Source organism: Dromaius novaehollandiae, chromosome 15 (assembly GCF_036370855.1).
Source record: "Dromaius novaehollandiae isolate bDroNov1 chromosome 15, bDroNov1.hap1, whole genome shotgun sequence".
Taxonomy (NCBI): domain Eukaryota; kingdom Metazoa; phylum Chordata; class Aves; order Casuariiformes; family Dromaiidae; genus Dromaius; species Dromaius novaehollandiae.
Window position 1 is genome coordinate 23,179,831 of NC_088112.1, and position 14,736 is coordinate 23,194,566.

Sequence of the window (14,736 nt, forward strand, 5' to 3'; positions counted from 1 at the left end):
ATAACTGAGCTGGAAGGAAAATGAGTGCTGGTGCTGATAGAGGTTGATACGCCTTGTTCTTTGAGTGGATTTTGCAGCTGATCTTGCAGAAGTCCTGATACCTGATCTAGTTAGTTTTGAATTGCAGTTATTGGCATGGTATAGAGACTGCAGTAGAGAGAGAATCTATTTAGTGAAGGATAGTCAGTAGCCCCTGGTTTAAATCTCAAGATTTCTCTTCAGTGCAATATTCCAGTAATCTACAAATGGGAAGCTGTTGACAGCAGGTTGAGAATAATAGAGGAGATTGTTAAATTTTTTAGAAAACTGAAACCTTTACAGTTGCCATCTTGAATCTTGCAGACAAACAGAAAAGCATGGTGAATGCTATTTTATTGTATGTCTGTACAGACTACTGCCATGTAGTGAATACTTCAAAAGCTGCTGCTGGCAAAGCTCTCACTAAGTGAAAAAAAATTTCTTTCATGAAAAACTAATCTGTGTCCAGTAGCCACAGAGCTGATCTGCTTTTGGGGACTTAAATCCTTGTGCTCGCTTTGTGCTTTCAGTTAGTATGAGGTAGGAAATAGGAGAACTCAGATAATACTATTGCACAGATGTGTCCTGAAAAGCAAGTTCAGCAGCATTCTTCTGCAAGTTTCAAGTCCTTCTGCAAAAGGACTGGAGAGAGCACTGCAGTACATATTTTGTTAGAATCCAGCTGAGTTGCTTTTTTTGCTTTCTTCCATTAGCTTTTCCACTGTGAATTAAAGTGGGAGAAATCTGGATGTGAGAGAGTCTGTGTGACTGTTGCTTGATGGTGAAAGGGTCAGTGCCCGCAAACATGTTTCTGTGCTCTACTTCTTGAGGTTCTGACTGCCAAAAAGAATGGGTGGTGCATGTATTTGATATCCAGCATCCAACATCATTTGATTTTTATTTTATTTATTTGTTTTCTTCTCTGTCTTTGTCCTTCCTGCCCCAAGGTGCTGAACAGCATCAAAAGCACAAAGCAAAGATACTCTCTCCCTGGGAAGTACTCCATTAGTACATGCAAATGAATGCAGCTCAAGAAGCCTGCTTGGAGCTGAGAGAGAAGTGTACAAGGATTTCTAGCTGGAATAGTACAGATCCTTTTGCAAGAGGACTACAGCTGATGAGAAGGGAGGATGACAATTTTGGGCCTGTATAAAATGAGGTGAGGTCAAGCCTTTGATATACCCCAGGGTAATTGAATGTGAATGCAGTTCTCTTTTGTGGTATTATTTATTGTTAGCAAAGCGCAACATCACACCAGTTGTACAAAACTTTGGTTCTTCCTATGTGTTTTACTTTAACACTGCAATGCTTCTTTGAGGTGAGAAATGTACCATTATCTCATACTGCCATTTGGGGAGGGGAGAGCCATAGAAACCTGTGTTCATTGGCACTCCTGCTTCATCCCCTGTTTGGACTAGCTTCCTTGAAGGAGGACTGGCTTGTCCCTCTTGGGAGGAAGGTCTGCCATGATGAGTACCATCTTTTTTTCCTCACTCAGATACAGGAGTGCTAGCCCCAAAATTTGCACTGGGCCTGGTATCCTTGTGTTGAATGACACTGTACTTCTGTCTCACTCTTAAGTTAATTGGAAGGGATTGTTTCTCTGTGCATGTTGCCTGCCCTAATGACAAATTGTCACTTTGTCACTATGTCACTATGCAGGCACTTGCATTGTTTTCCATCTCTGCAGTGCTCACAGTGCTTTCTCAGCCTATAGAAGAGGTATGTCTCCAGAAACACAGATGCTTGCTGTATATACGTGTATAGAGCAATGGTTTTTCTAATGCACTCCAAATCTGCTTGAAAATAACTGCCTGTGCTTGATTTTTTTGATACGACTTTTTGTTCATATTAGCTCCTTACAGTTAGTTTTTTCTTTCCCCACTTTGTCACTGCTCGTCTGGTGTTCTTTTGATTTGATAACAATAAATGGGATCTTACATTAGTTTGCCTGTCTTTTGTTCTAACTAGACATGAAAAATTAATGAGGCCCACATTTCTTGGGTTAGTTGTTATTTTATTAGCTCGGAGTCTCCTGCTCAGTGGCTGAAGGCACAAGAGATGTGTGGAAGATACAAAAGTGCAGATCTGTGGGTTGGGAGCCCAGATGAAATGGTGCTGGTGTGGGAAGGCAATGGAACGATGAATGAAGAACTTCTTAAAAAGTTTCACATACTTATTTTCCACTGTCTGCCCTGCAGTGTTGTCAAATATAGCCTTACAATACTAATAATTTGGGAAAAATATTATTACATCCCACCCTATTTTGTGCTGCCTTGATGCTGACAAAATTGGCTGTTGTTTTTAGATTCCAAGTGAAGTTTTCTGGATTGGATTGAACAGCAGAGAGACAGAAAACATATGAGTTTAGCCAAATGGAAAGTCAGCAGATAAAGAACGCAGATGGTATAGCAATAATTATCTAGTAAATGTTTTGAAGAGCAGACCCCAGATGTAAATGAGTGTAAAGAACATCCTTTAAGACTAGGTAGAGCTGCACCAATTTATGCTGCTTAGGATGTGGCTCTTGATGTGAGATTCTGGATTGCAGATGGACTGGTTTGGAGTATAAAATACGAATAGTGCCAAAGTTCCAGCAGTCTGCCATCCTGGGCAAAGAAGCACTGACATTTCCAGAAATAAGAAAAAATGAAATTATTTCATGAAATTTCTCTTCATTTTTTAAGTAAGAATATTGTTTCAGGAACAGAATGCAGTAGGCACAGTGAGCAGATCTATAAATTGCTGTGATAATGACTGATGAGGGATCATGCCTAGTAGGATCTGAATGGGTTCGTGTTGTTGTGTTTGGAGAGATCATTTCTTCTGAAAGTGATTGAAGTTGTTTTAGTTATTTTTGAAGATTGTCTGAGCTCCTAGGTAATACATTTGTGAGCTAAAGGATTGAGTTTGGAGCTGAGAATTACATGATTTCAGCTTACTGAATGAGGTTTGGGGCAAATTACCTGATTTGTTTTGCCCTCATTTTCCCCAAGAGAACTATTGTAGTACTTGCCTGCCTCTCTACAGAGGTCTGGAATGAGAATGTTTTTTTGTGTATGTGGTCTTTGTAATGAAAGAAAAGACATTACAATTAATGTGATCTGTAGCTGAATGTTCTGGCATTGGCATTTTATTTAAGAATAGTAACAAGAAACATTGCCTGTTCTTTAAGGGAACTGAGGAATTTGGTTCTTGCTATTGACTGCAAAATTTGATTCTGACAGCTTTTCCTATACTCATGCCAGTTCACTGCCAGGCAAAAAGTCAACATAAGAGCACAGACTATTTGAGTCTATTCACAATGTATATTGAGGATGTGAGTGATATTATTTATTTGTATTTGTCTTTTCCAGGGCTTGAATTTCACCCTTGAAAACAGATCTAGCTTTAGGTGAATAGAAAACCTCCCTAGGCTGCTAAGAGGATTAATGCTGAAGAGCTTGGTGCTGTTCTGTCACTGTGGGATCTCTCACGCGGGAACAGTTCGGGGATGCAAGTTGTTCCATATCCCGTAACTTGTATTTTACATTTGGTTCATTGTGACTGGAGAGTTAACTCAAGATGTGGTGGTATCAAAGCATCATCCAGGACCATTGCAAAATTACCCTTTGAGGATAAGTAGAGATGGCTGAAAGTCTGCAAATGAATGCAAGTTTCAGAAAGGAGTTTGGAAAGAAAGGCTTTGGGGCAGGGTATCCCAAATCTGTGGAGAATAGTAATACTCAGGCAGGTCCTCTGCACCTGTAAAAGAGTAACTCCATTGGTATCATTTACAGCTATGTCACTTTCCACAGATTTACAAAAATACAGTAAGAAAAAGATGTATTTTAATTTTATTTCTCCAAAAAAACTCAGTGTTGTTTCTTGTCACACCAGCTGAAGAATACAGTAGTATCATTAAGACAGCTTCAGTTTTGGCATTAGTTTGTGTGTCAAAAATATGTTCGTATGCAAGGATTAACTTTATCTTGTTCATTTCTTCACGGAGAATAACATGATCATGGATACTGGTAGTTCACTTCCCCTGTACCAGAGAATGCTGCCTCTTTGGCAGAATGGCTACTGTGTCTGTACGGTGTCTTCTGCAGTGTTCTGCAGGCCTGTTTGCAAGGTAGTGGAAATACCTCTGTCTCCTCTCAGTGGTAGACTGGCTGTGTGTTTAGTATGAAGGAAACCATACTAATCCCTATCATAGAAAATTTATTCAGGAGGCCATGCTGCCCTGATTTATGATTTGTGTGATTTAAACAGGTTACAGAGATAATATATTCTATGCAAATACTAGTTATGTTGGGAATGCATGTTTCTTCACTGAACTGTAATGTTCTCTGACCACTGAGGGAAAGCCATAGTACAGACAAATATTATGACGGTTGCTCAGTGAGTTCAAGTCTCTCTGTTTCAAAAACTGCTGCATCCATGATGATGCAGCTTTGTTCTGACAAAAGTTACGAATTCAGGTACAGTTCAGAACTAGCCAAAGCTCCAACTAATGGTTTTGTGTAGCTTTTTTGTGTATTTTATCTATCTGGTGAATTAAATGGATGCAAATTTTAAAGCACTTGTATGGACAAAAGCAGAATTTCTGCATCCACATTTTAAGACTTCTGCTTGCTTTCATATATCTCCTTTCTTGAAGTTCTGTATGGATTCTCAGGATTATCTGCAGTTGTTGTGGAGGTCTTGTCGTCTTTGTTTTATATTTGATTTCTTACATTGACTTATCACAAGAAAGCAAATAATGTTAATTATTCTAATGAAAAGGGTGACATAAACTGTATTAAAGGTGCATTCTCTGTAGTCAAATGTAATAATTTTTTATAGAAGAAATTGGCATATAGATAGTAGCACAAAATTAAATTGTACTCATGAAAGCATCCAACATCAACTTACGAGTTAATACAATAGTAGGGTAGCATTTCCTGTTTGAATGTAGATGAACAGGATTCAGTACAAATGTTTCTTTTTTTTTAATTAATTCATATAAAGGCTTGATCTCAGCACTGTTGCTGTTATGTTATCGAATATAGTACAAGAGCATTTGTGAATTTTTTTATTGTTTTTCTTGTTGTTTTGGGTAATTATATTTCCATAGGTTTTTTTTTTTAATGCAAGCTGCTTTAAAAAGAAAGAGGATATTTATACCACAATACTTGTTCCACAAGAGTTCGATTTAAAGGGAACTCTCTGTGCTTTTCTGATTGTATAACAATGGTGGTGAGGGGGATGGATTACTTGCTTTAGTAGTATTTACCTGCACTAATTTATTTGAACAGACTTTTGGATATTAAGAGAGATCAGAGTGGATGTTTAGCTCAAGCAAAGTGGGGGACTTTCACAACTGCTTGTCCCACATGCCAGCAGTAGGTCTGTGAGGGACAAGCAGATACTAAGAAAAATGAGCAGTAGTTCTGGCTGGATCCAGCCAGGTTCTTATATGATGCCTAATTCTATACTGCCTGCCTGCCTGTGCTTGAATATGCATTTTGCCTGAGGAATGTTTGGGCAGATTCCAGAGATAGCACACTATGGGCTAGATAAATTGGCATAAATTGGTTTAGCTCATTGAGGTCAGAAGAGCTGTGTCAATTAAAGGAGCAGAGTATCTTTCTCCTTCCCTTCTCAGTGCCTCTTGATTATGGATTGCTGTGCAAGAACAGGTTTGGAAAAACAGGTTGATAAGCAGCCTTTAATGCATTATGAATTAGTTTTGAAAGATGATTTCTGCCATTTTATCCTAGTTACCTGCTAACTAAAATTGAGCTGCTGTTTTGTTTGCTGTACTATTTTGTGTTAGAGGGTTTGCTACTCAAAGTAAAAACTACTGGAATAAATAAAACTTGTATGAAATGCCCCAGTCGCTACAGAAACAGCTAGTTAGCTTGAGCGGAATACTTTCTATGGGCATTCTGCTGGAAAAGCTCAACATTACATACATTTTCAATCTGAAAGGACTCTAGATCAGTCTTGCTGTTAAAGCTTTTGAGATTCAGACTGCAAAACAACTTACAAATAAATAAGGATCTAAAAAATAATACTGTGCAGCATGGAAGCTGCCTGAAGCTTTCTTGCTGACTAGTTACCTTTCTCCTTATGATTTGTGTCAAGATGTGGGTGGATGGGAACTAGACTTCAACTAAGACAGTATTTTTCTCTGTTACACAAAATGGTCCTGAATGCACTGGGTACATAAGCCAAATGAAAGTACTATTTTTTTGTTTGTTTGTTTGTGATGTTAAACTTGGGTGTTCCAAGCTCCTGAGCTGATGGTAACAGACCTCTCTTTCCCCTAGGCTGTTGGGCCTTCTGTGTGCAGATCTGTCCTACCCTCCAAGCCTCCCTGCCTTGCCTACTAGGTCCTCAGAGACCCTCCTCTGTGTGGCCTCATGGACAGAAGTAGCTCTGAGCTCTTCCTGATTAGCTGTATCCTGACAGTGTGCCCTCAATCCTTCCTTCCCTTAGAAATGAAGTAGCTCTCACCTTGTCTCAAGAAGGGACAATACCCACCTGACTGCTTACATGCAACATGAGGTTGGGAGCTCAGATTTACCAGGCTATATCTGGTAAGCCTGTTGTAACTGCATTTTGGCTTGTACAGAAAGATCATGTGCACTGCTTTTTTTGTTGTTTTGTTTTTGTCCTAGGAATTGCAAAATCATTTCAGTATGGTAATGTAGAACTTAGGGATTGTGCAAGAGTCTGCCTGTATGTACATGGTGTTTGAAAATGTTTTCTTTTATTTTAAGACTGTTTAATTGAAATCCAAAAGCACCTGGCTGCTTGTCCTCTATTCTTATCCCTTTCTCTTGTACCTGATGCTTAGCTGTGACTGTATGCAATTGTGTGTTAGTTTCCTTATCTGTAGACTACATTCCTGGGCAATATGGATATGAATGTGAGAATATGTGGCAAGGCTGCAGTGATAACCAGCCTTGTAACAAGTTGGCTCAGCTCCATGATGAAAAAGCCAGATGTTTGCTACCCTTCAGCGTTTTGGCTGCCGAAGGAGTAAGTACTAAGATGGGTTACTACAAAACAGTCGGTATTAGACCACATTTTGTGGTGAATATGCATGATCAGACAAAACCAGACAACAGAAAAATCAGCTCACTTAGTTCCAGGGTCAGGAAATTACTAACTGAAAGGCTAGAATGCAAGCATATTTTGGTATGGGCACATAAGTAAATTACCCAGGGGACTGCAAATTGCTGAACTTCAGCATTTGACTGCATATACACTGTAAGCCCACTCCAGCTGTGGATAAAAACGGGCCAGTTCAGGCTTCCTTTATGGCTTTACTCTACAACAGAGATGGTCTTTTTTTTTTTTTTTTTTTTTTTTTTTTTTTTTTTTTCCCCCCCTCTCCCCAGTCATCTGGACTGGATTATTCATCTATACCTCTCGCTGATGGTTTTTGTTTCCTATTTGTCCTATTCTAAATGAGGACAATTGTCAGGAAGTCTGAAAAGTGACCTCTCTGTGAAAGAGCCTACCTTGATGTCATGAGATATTGCTGTTATCCCATAATCCATGGAGGAGGTAGGATGACAGGGCATGAGGCCCATCCTATGGTCCTCCTATACAAAGACTACCAAGTTTCCATCTGGTAGCCTGTATAGAGATGGCATGGTTTCAGTTTTTTGTCCTGGATGTTCCCTCCCATTTGATGCACTTCACTTTTCTAAAAGGTGGTTGCATCTGACCTCTAGTCCTCTGGGAACGGGAAGAGAAGGGTCACCACTCCACAGGTATCGTGCACATGCTATGTTTTATAGCCAGATTTGCTGCTATTTTTTATTACAAATATTGTGAGTTACCTGAAGCACACTTTTCCCAACTTAGATTCTCACTATTAGATACAGAGTTGAGTGACTGCCTCATCAAAAAACACATCCTTGTGTTTTTCCATGATTATTTTCACAATAAGATAAAGGTATTCAGTTATTTGTATGTTTTTGCTTTTACCCAAGGTCCAGGTGCTATTGCAATGAGCATCAGGTGTGTGCCTTCCAAATGTGAAGGAACAATCTCTATACTAATCAAAATTTCAAAAGCAAAAACAGGCAGAGAATGAGAGGGGTTCTAGCACACAAAGTAATATTAGACTTTTGTGGTCTAATTCTGTTAACCCGTTTGCAATGAAACATGCTGAATTCTCTCCACTTTTCAGTTTTCTCATTGTTTTCTGTCCCTACTCTCTGTCCCAGGGTTTCTCTGTAAAAGATAGTAGCTTATAAAATAAACAGGAATTAAAAGTAAATGTAATGGATTCAGCTGAAGAGGTGGAATGTTGTTCTGAATGGCATATGCATAATTACTGTAGGACCACATCACTATATTCCAGAAGCCATCTGGAAGAACACCTATGTTTTGGATCACTGTTTCTAAAGTTTTGTTTTGAGCAGTGTGCTTTTCCTGTGCTTGCGTATGGTAGAAAGAGAGGTAGCTAGGATTATAGAGTTGCATCAATGTTACAAAGCCCAGAGAGGTCCAAGAAAAATGAGCACCATATTAAAAGTTAATTAAATCATGCTCTTGGAGCTGTCCGATTTTTCCCTTGGTCTTCTTTACCTTAATGATGCAATTAACTGAACTTTCTCTGAAACTTATTTCATTCCAAAGAACAGACTAATGCTGCTGACATTAGGATATGACTACTATGATAACTGGTGCTACTGACATGCAGTTTGCATTCACAAATGTGATTGTGCACAAAGATGTTGAGAAATGTTGGTTTTGTGTCTTTTCACCTCTTCTGATGTTCACATGCAGCAAAGTAGTGCTATCAGGTTTAGGAGCTGTGATGAACTTTTGAATGGGCTTCTGTTAAGCAAGGTGTATTATGAGTAATTGAGTTTGGGAGACAGTAAAATTGTCCTTTTACATTTGTGAAGATGGCTCATGAGGTTTTCATAACTGAATATGTTGTATATTGCCTCTTCAATGCAATTGCCTTGCTTTCAATGCATCCTATTTATCCTGTGCAGATACAGGAGAGGTAGGACTAGAACATGTTCACTCTTCAGCCCTCTATTCTGTGAATTTATCCCCCATGGAAAAAACTGTGGGTATAAAGGATATCATTTTTATAATGGGTAAATAAATGCATGTGATCACTGCTGTGTTTTTCTTGGTCAGTGTGTGTGAATGCATGCATGTATGTGTGATGTTTTCTGGATTTTTTTGTTGGTTTTTTGAGTGAAAAATGTTCAGAAAAGCAGGTTAGCATTACTAGAACAGATACAGTTATTAATTCCTAAGAGCTAATGAGAAGTCCTGGAAGGATGCCACTTTCACCTGCAGTCAGTTCAGAGCTGCTGAATGTGTGTGGTTAGAGAGCGAGGAAGAACTGGTACAGTTATTAGCTTACTTGCTTCCTCCTGTTAATAGATCTGTTGGTCTAATCTCACACATCTTTGAGCTGGTAACTCAGATGTGTAATGGCTCACACTGAGAATCAAAACATCCCTCTGGTGTTGAGCTTCAGGAGCCCTAGAAAAGCTTTGCCAGATCTCTTTGGAATGTGTTTGATGTGGTTTAATTTTATTTAATCAAAATAAAAAAAGGGAAGACATTATTAATAGAGAAGGAAAGACTGTTATCATCTAAGAGTCTGATTTGCTTTTGTTTCACGTTAATTTAAAAAAAAGCAAAATCACAACTGGCTTTTCTTCCTCCGCCCTTCTTGTTTTTGGAACATGTAGCATTGGATGAAGCTATTTTTGGCTGCGTCATCACAGACAGGATCGCAAAATATAAATGGGGATGGCATATGGGCGTGGGTACACAGAAAGAATTTATTCAGCACTTTGAAATGGTTTGTATGTAAAATAATCTTAGTTTTTAGATTTTTAGATAGTAAAATCTTAGTTTTAGTTGTCCAAGGGTATTTGCAATCCCAAATGATATGAACACTGTTTTAATAACAACCATTTTTTTAAAAAAAGAAACCTTACAAATGTTGGTAATAGGAAATGTCAGATACTGGTATCCTAGTCTGTTCCATTTTATCTGTGCATGAAAATATACATCACCTGTTCCACACTAATGATGGTCTGTCTGTATTTGTTTTGTTCCATAAAGAGAACTGATTCGGTGTTCTAGTGTTACAGAAAGTGTGATGGAAAGAGACCTCCTCCAATTGTAGAGCCTGTTCCCTGCTGTCACAGGAACCACATTGCATAATCCTGTCTATAGATGTAGCACGTTCTACTTTAAAACTGCTTAGGTTGTCATCTTGTGCCTTATTCTGGACTGGTGTTCCAGAATTTCAGTCTTCTGCTAGAAATTCTTCTTTAAATTTATATCCTGAACTTATTTGTGACCGTTTTCCCCTGTTCTGTGCTTATGCAATGTTGTTGTAAATAGCTGTTTTCCCACCTCATTTATTTATGGAGTGCAGTCATATATCCTGTCCTCCTTCATTTTTACAAGGTAGAAGAGGCAAACTCTTTTAAAAAATGAATTCTCAGAAAGTGAACTTCCTTTTCCCTTAATCATTGTAGTAGCTTACTCTGCACTTGTTTTAGTTTTGAATACATCCTTTTCCAGCATGAGTAGCTGAATGGTATTGCAGTATAACATTACAGTAAAAACTAACAAAGCAATTGCAAATTTATACTGATAAAGCACAGCCATTGACTTCTCCCTCGCCCCCCTGGTGTTAGCGATACCTATTGATAATTCTTTACAGCTTTTCTGTTGTCATCTATTACATAATGCTTCTCATATTAAAAATCCTTTCAATTTACCATGGTCTTAGCATGCTGGATGGATACAGGGGTTTGTCTGAAAAGGAGTAAGAGCATGTCTGCATCATGGTCCAGAGTGCTGTCCAGAGGTGTCTTAGCAAGGGTGAACTTCAGGTGGTACTTACATGGAGCAGAGTGCACGTCACCATGTTGAACTAACTCATTCCTGAAAGCAGAATGGTTACTTTGGTGTGTTGCTGTACCCAGGCTAATTAACATTATTCACACTGCTTATCAGCTCAAGTGTGATCCACTACAGAGCAGCCGAATGATGCGGTTCTGCAGAGCTAGTATCGGATCTAGTAGCTTTATGGGTCTCTGAACAGCATTTCCATTGCTTGTTTGGATGTGTTCCAAGTTCTGTGTTCTGTCCTTGAATTCTAGTAACCTCATTGTTTGCTGCTAAGGAGTAGCAGTCCTGTACCTTTTATTAATTCTTGACAACACTTACTCTCACATTCATCATCCTTCTGACTCTGTAGCAGACTCACCTCTCTAGCCGTTCCTTTTCCAGTCCTGTTTTATAAGCCTTTCTTACGCTGTTGACTTCTCCCTAGCTTACCAACATCTAGGTATTGTATGAAAGAACTCCTCTCCCTAACTTGACATGTTTATTTTATTTTTTTACAACAGACATCAAAAAGAACAGCAAGTGGCAGAGACATGTGGAAGTGTCAGCTGATGAAAACTAACTTTAAAAATGAGTGTGCAAGAAGCCAGCAGAACCAGGTTTCAATCTTTTTGGTTTATATTTGCCAGATAGAATATTTGGGCCATGAAATTTAGAAAGTGAAGTACCCTTTTGCTTTCCTGCCTGGAAGTGTCTGTTTCCCTCAACTTTTGAAGGAGCATAGATTTCTACACAGGATGGCTAAAGTAAATGCTGCGAACATCACCCTGCTGTAGTGTGAAATCCTTTGTTTCCTGAGGACTGGTATGAAGAAGGTTTAAGTTTTATTTTGTGATACTGGCATAACCTGCTGTCTGTCAATGATGCGTTCCTGAAAAGTGTGACAATTAATGATTCGATAGATAGTAAAGTAATTTTTCCTATAAGCATGCCGTAACAGAGGGGGGAAATGCAGAAACTTATGAAGTACATGCAACTGAAATGCACAGGGACAGTATGCATGGTGTGGAGGGAGAGAGACTCTCTCCCCTTTCTTTGTAAAGGGACTACTGGTAGTTAGAGATTTGCTTTGATTCTCTCTGTGGTTGATTGGCCACAATTTCTGCTGAATTAAGTATCTTAAGTAGTCAGCTAGAACCAAGTGTTATGTAGTCATTTCTTTAAAAATCCAGCAAGTGAAGTAACACATGCAGCAGATGATGCACATTTTATCCTTATAAAGTAACCTGTAATATGAACTATTTTATTGTAACATAAACAAGTCATCCATGAAACTTTTTTTATTCTTCAGTTCTGGATGTATTCATATGCATTTGGGACTGAGTTGATCTTTTCAAAGCAAATACAGCCTGCTCTCTACCCTGATGACATGTTAGCAAGAGCAGAATATATAAAGCAGATAGCCTAGTGCTTTGACTGTATGTAGTAGAAAAGTGCTTACTTTGACAAGAACACTGAATTGGTTATCAGTGGATTCATGCGAAGTGCAACATAGCACTTATTTTTCAATCCCTTTACCAAGAGCAATATTGTAGGAGGAATATGGAGCTTCAGTTAATCTTCTCATTAATACAGCTTTTGTCTAGTCATTTTCTGTGTAGATCATGTACTCTGGAAGAACTTCAAATTCTGAAATCCTATTCTGTCTTAAATTCTAGTGACCACTAGCTGAAGATTCCTAACATATCACAGGTATGAAAAGCTATTATTCAGCGTGTTTTCCAGAGGGGAACTCAGACCCTAAAGAATTCTGGCAGGGATTGGTATGTTCAAAAATTGCCTTTTGATTTGTGCTGCTGGATACTTTGGATTATGTTATGAAAAGGATGTCCAAGGTGTTTTCAGAACAAGCCATGTAATAGTGCATAGCAGGAGCCTGTGCGGATGCCATTATCCATGCTATGCCAAAGGTCATGGGAGTCTGTAAATTGAGTAAATGTCATGCCTTCCCCCCCCCCCCCCCCCACACACACACTTTTAGATGGATCTGTTTGGTAGAAGGAATTTTAGTAGAATTACTCCACACCTGGAGTACTGTGTCCAGTTCTGGGCTCCCCAGTGTAAGAGAGTGCTACTGGAGTGAGTCTAGTGAAGTTTTCCTTCCCTGCTGGCTGTTGGAAGCTGGAGTATTAGAGAGCTTTTCTTAGAAGATGCACTAACCATGGTACTACCTTAACACTGTGGTTTCTCTTTCGCTCATTTTTCAGGTTAGTTGGAAAAGTGGTTGGAAACACCAATAAAAATTGTAATGTCCTTCACCATGATAAAGTACTTGTTCAAACAGCTGATTACCTTTTTAAACCAGAACTTTGTCTTTAAAACAACAGAAGCTAAGTAGTTGGTTAAGCTTTTGTTCTGTTTTTTTTAACTAGTCCTGTGTTTCCAATTGACTTCTTCCTTCAGTTAAAATAGACAATCTGAAGTCAGGGCATAATCCTGGCTTTGTCATGAACACACATTGGCACAAAGTAAAAGGAAGCGAAAAGCAAGGATGGGGCTCTGGATTGTATCGCTCCATGGATAAGCTAGAAGCAAGCGATACCATGAAGGCACAACTCGCTTTCTCTTTCCCTCAAATGCTTTGAAGATCTGTCATTAACATGGAGTCTGAGCACCTCACTAGCATTAGTATATTTATCTCTACTTCCCAGGAACTCTGAGCTGACACATCAGCAGAGCATTAGTATATTTATCTCTACTTCCCAGGAACTCTGAGCTGACACATCAGCAGAGCTCAGTGTAGCCCCAAGCTGAGGTATTAGCTTCATTCTGAAAACAGCACAGATAGATTAGAGTCACCTGAGCCAATAGCCCTGCCTTTTATTAGGGTTTAGTTTCAGTGCGCTACCTAACTGCTGCTGGTCCATATTTGAATGGTCCCTGCTAGCTTGAGCATGTGATAACGTAATCTCAAAGAGAGATTAACGAGGTAGACAGGGTTAGGTAGAGAATTTATATGAGGAACTTTGGAATTCCAAATACTGGGCATTTTTCCTTTCCAGTTTCCACTAGTGAAGCACTCTGCAAAAAAAAAGACCATCTTGGAGCAGTGTGTTTTCTGTGAAGCCTTATTAAGGTCTGCCTAGTCCCCTAATATTTTGTGCCCTGCAGATGGTATTTTCTTCACCACAGGTGGCTGATAAAGGAAGTTATAGACCTCTTTCTAATTCTGTGCTTAGCAAAGGTGGTCAAAACACTGACTGTGATGAATGTGGGAAATACTGTCCAGTACATGTTTTCAGAATTCTGAGGCAAAATCCTGGAAATGTTCAGATCTTGCTTCATAGCACAGTAGTTCTGTTAATTTAAGGGAGTCATTCTGTTGCTGATGATCAGACCTTGTATTCGTTAACATTCTGGTGAAATAATACTAAGCTGTATTACTTCTGATAACTCTTTGCAGAAATAGATCACCAACATGATCCCTAAAAGATCTAGATGAGCAAGCTGAGCTATAAGCTCCAGTCAAACACTTGGGTTATGCATGGTGCAACCACTTTCCATTTCTCAGTATTCTACTCTTTTACCTAAAGGTGACAGTTTTTCTTGTAGGGGGAGGAATTTTCTTGGTCATATTCTACCCCTTAATGGGAGATGCATGGAGGAAATAACTGCAGTCAACACGCTCACTGAAGTGAGGCTATTGAAGATGTAGCCCTGATGAGCTGTTACAAACACTCATGTGCCTTCCTAAACCAGAATTTTGAGGTCCAGGGTGTTACTGACATTCTGCAACCCTAAATCAATGTGTCACATTGTCACTACATTCCTGGGCTGTCCCGCTGTTGATTGTGTGGCAGCGTCTTCAAGGGCTCTGAAGAATGCAGTGCTCGT

The 14,736-nt window shown here is 39.2% G+C and overlaps 1 protein-coding gene across 1 annotated transcript in view; it reads left to right on the forward strand.

Moving 5' to 3' along the window:
- STK32A (serine/threonine kinase 32A) overlaps positions 1 to 14,736 on the forward strand; it is an 84,166-nt gene that overhangs the window by 5,233 nt on the left and 64,197 nt on the right. Inside the window, exons 4-5 of the mRNA XM_026118304.2 lie at positions 966 to 1,177; positions 11,406 to 11,501. The gene's annotated coding sequence lies outside the window, so the exon portion shown is untranslated. The remainder of the gene's footprint in view (positions 1 to 965; positions 1,178 to 11,405; positions 11,502 to 14,736) is intronic.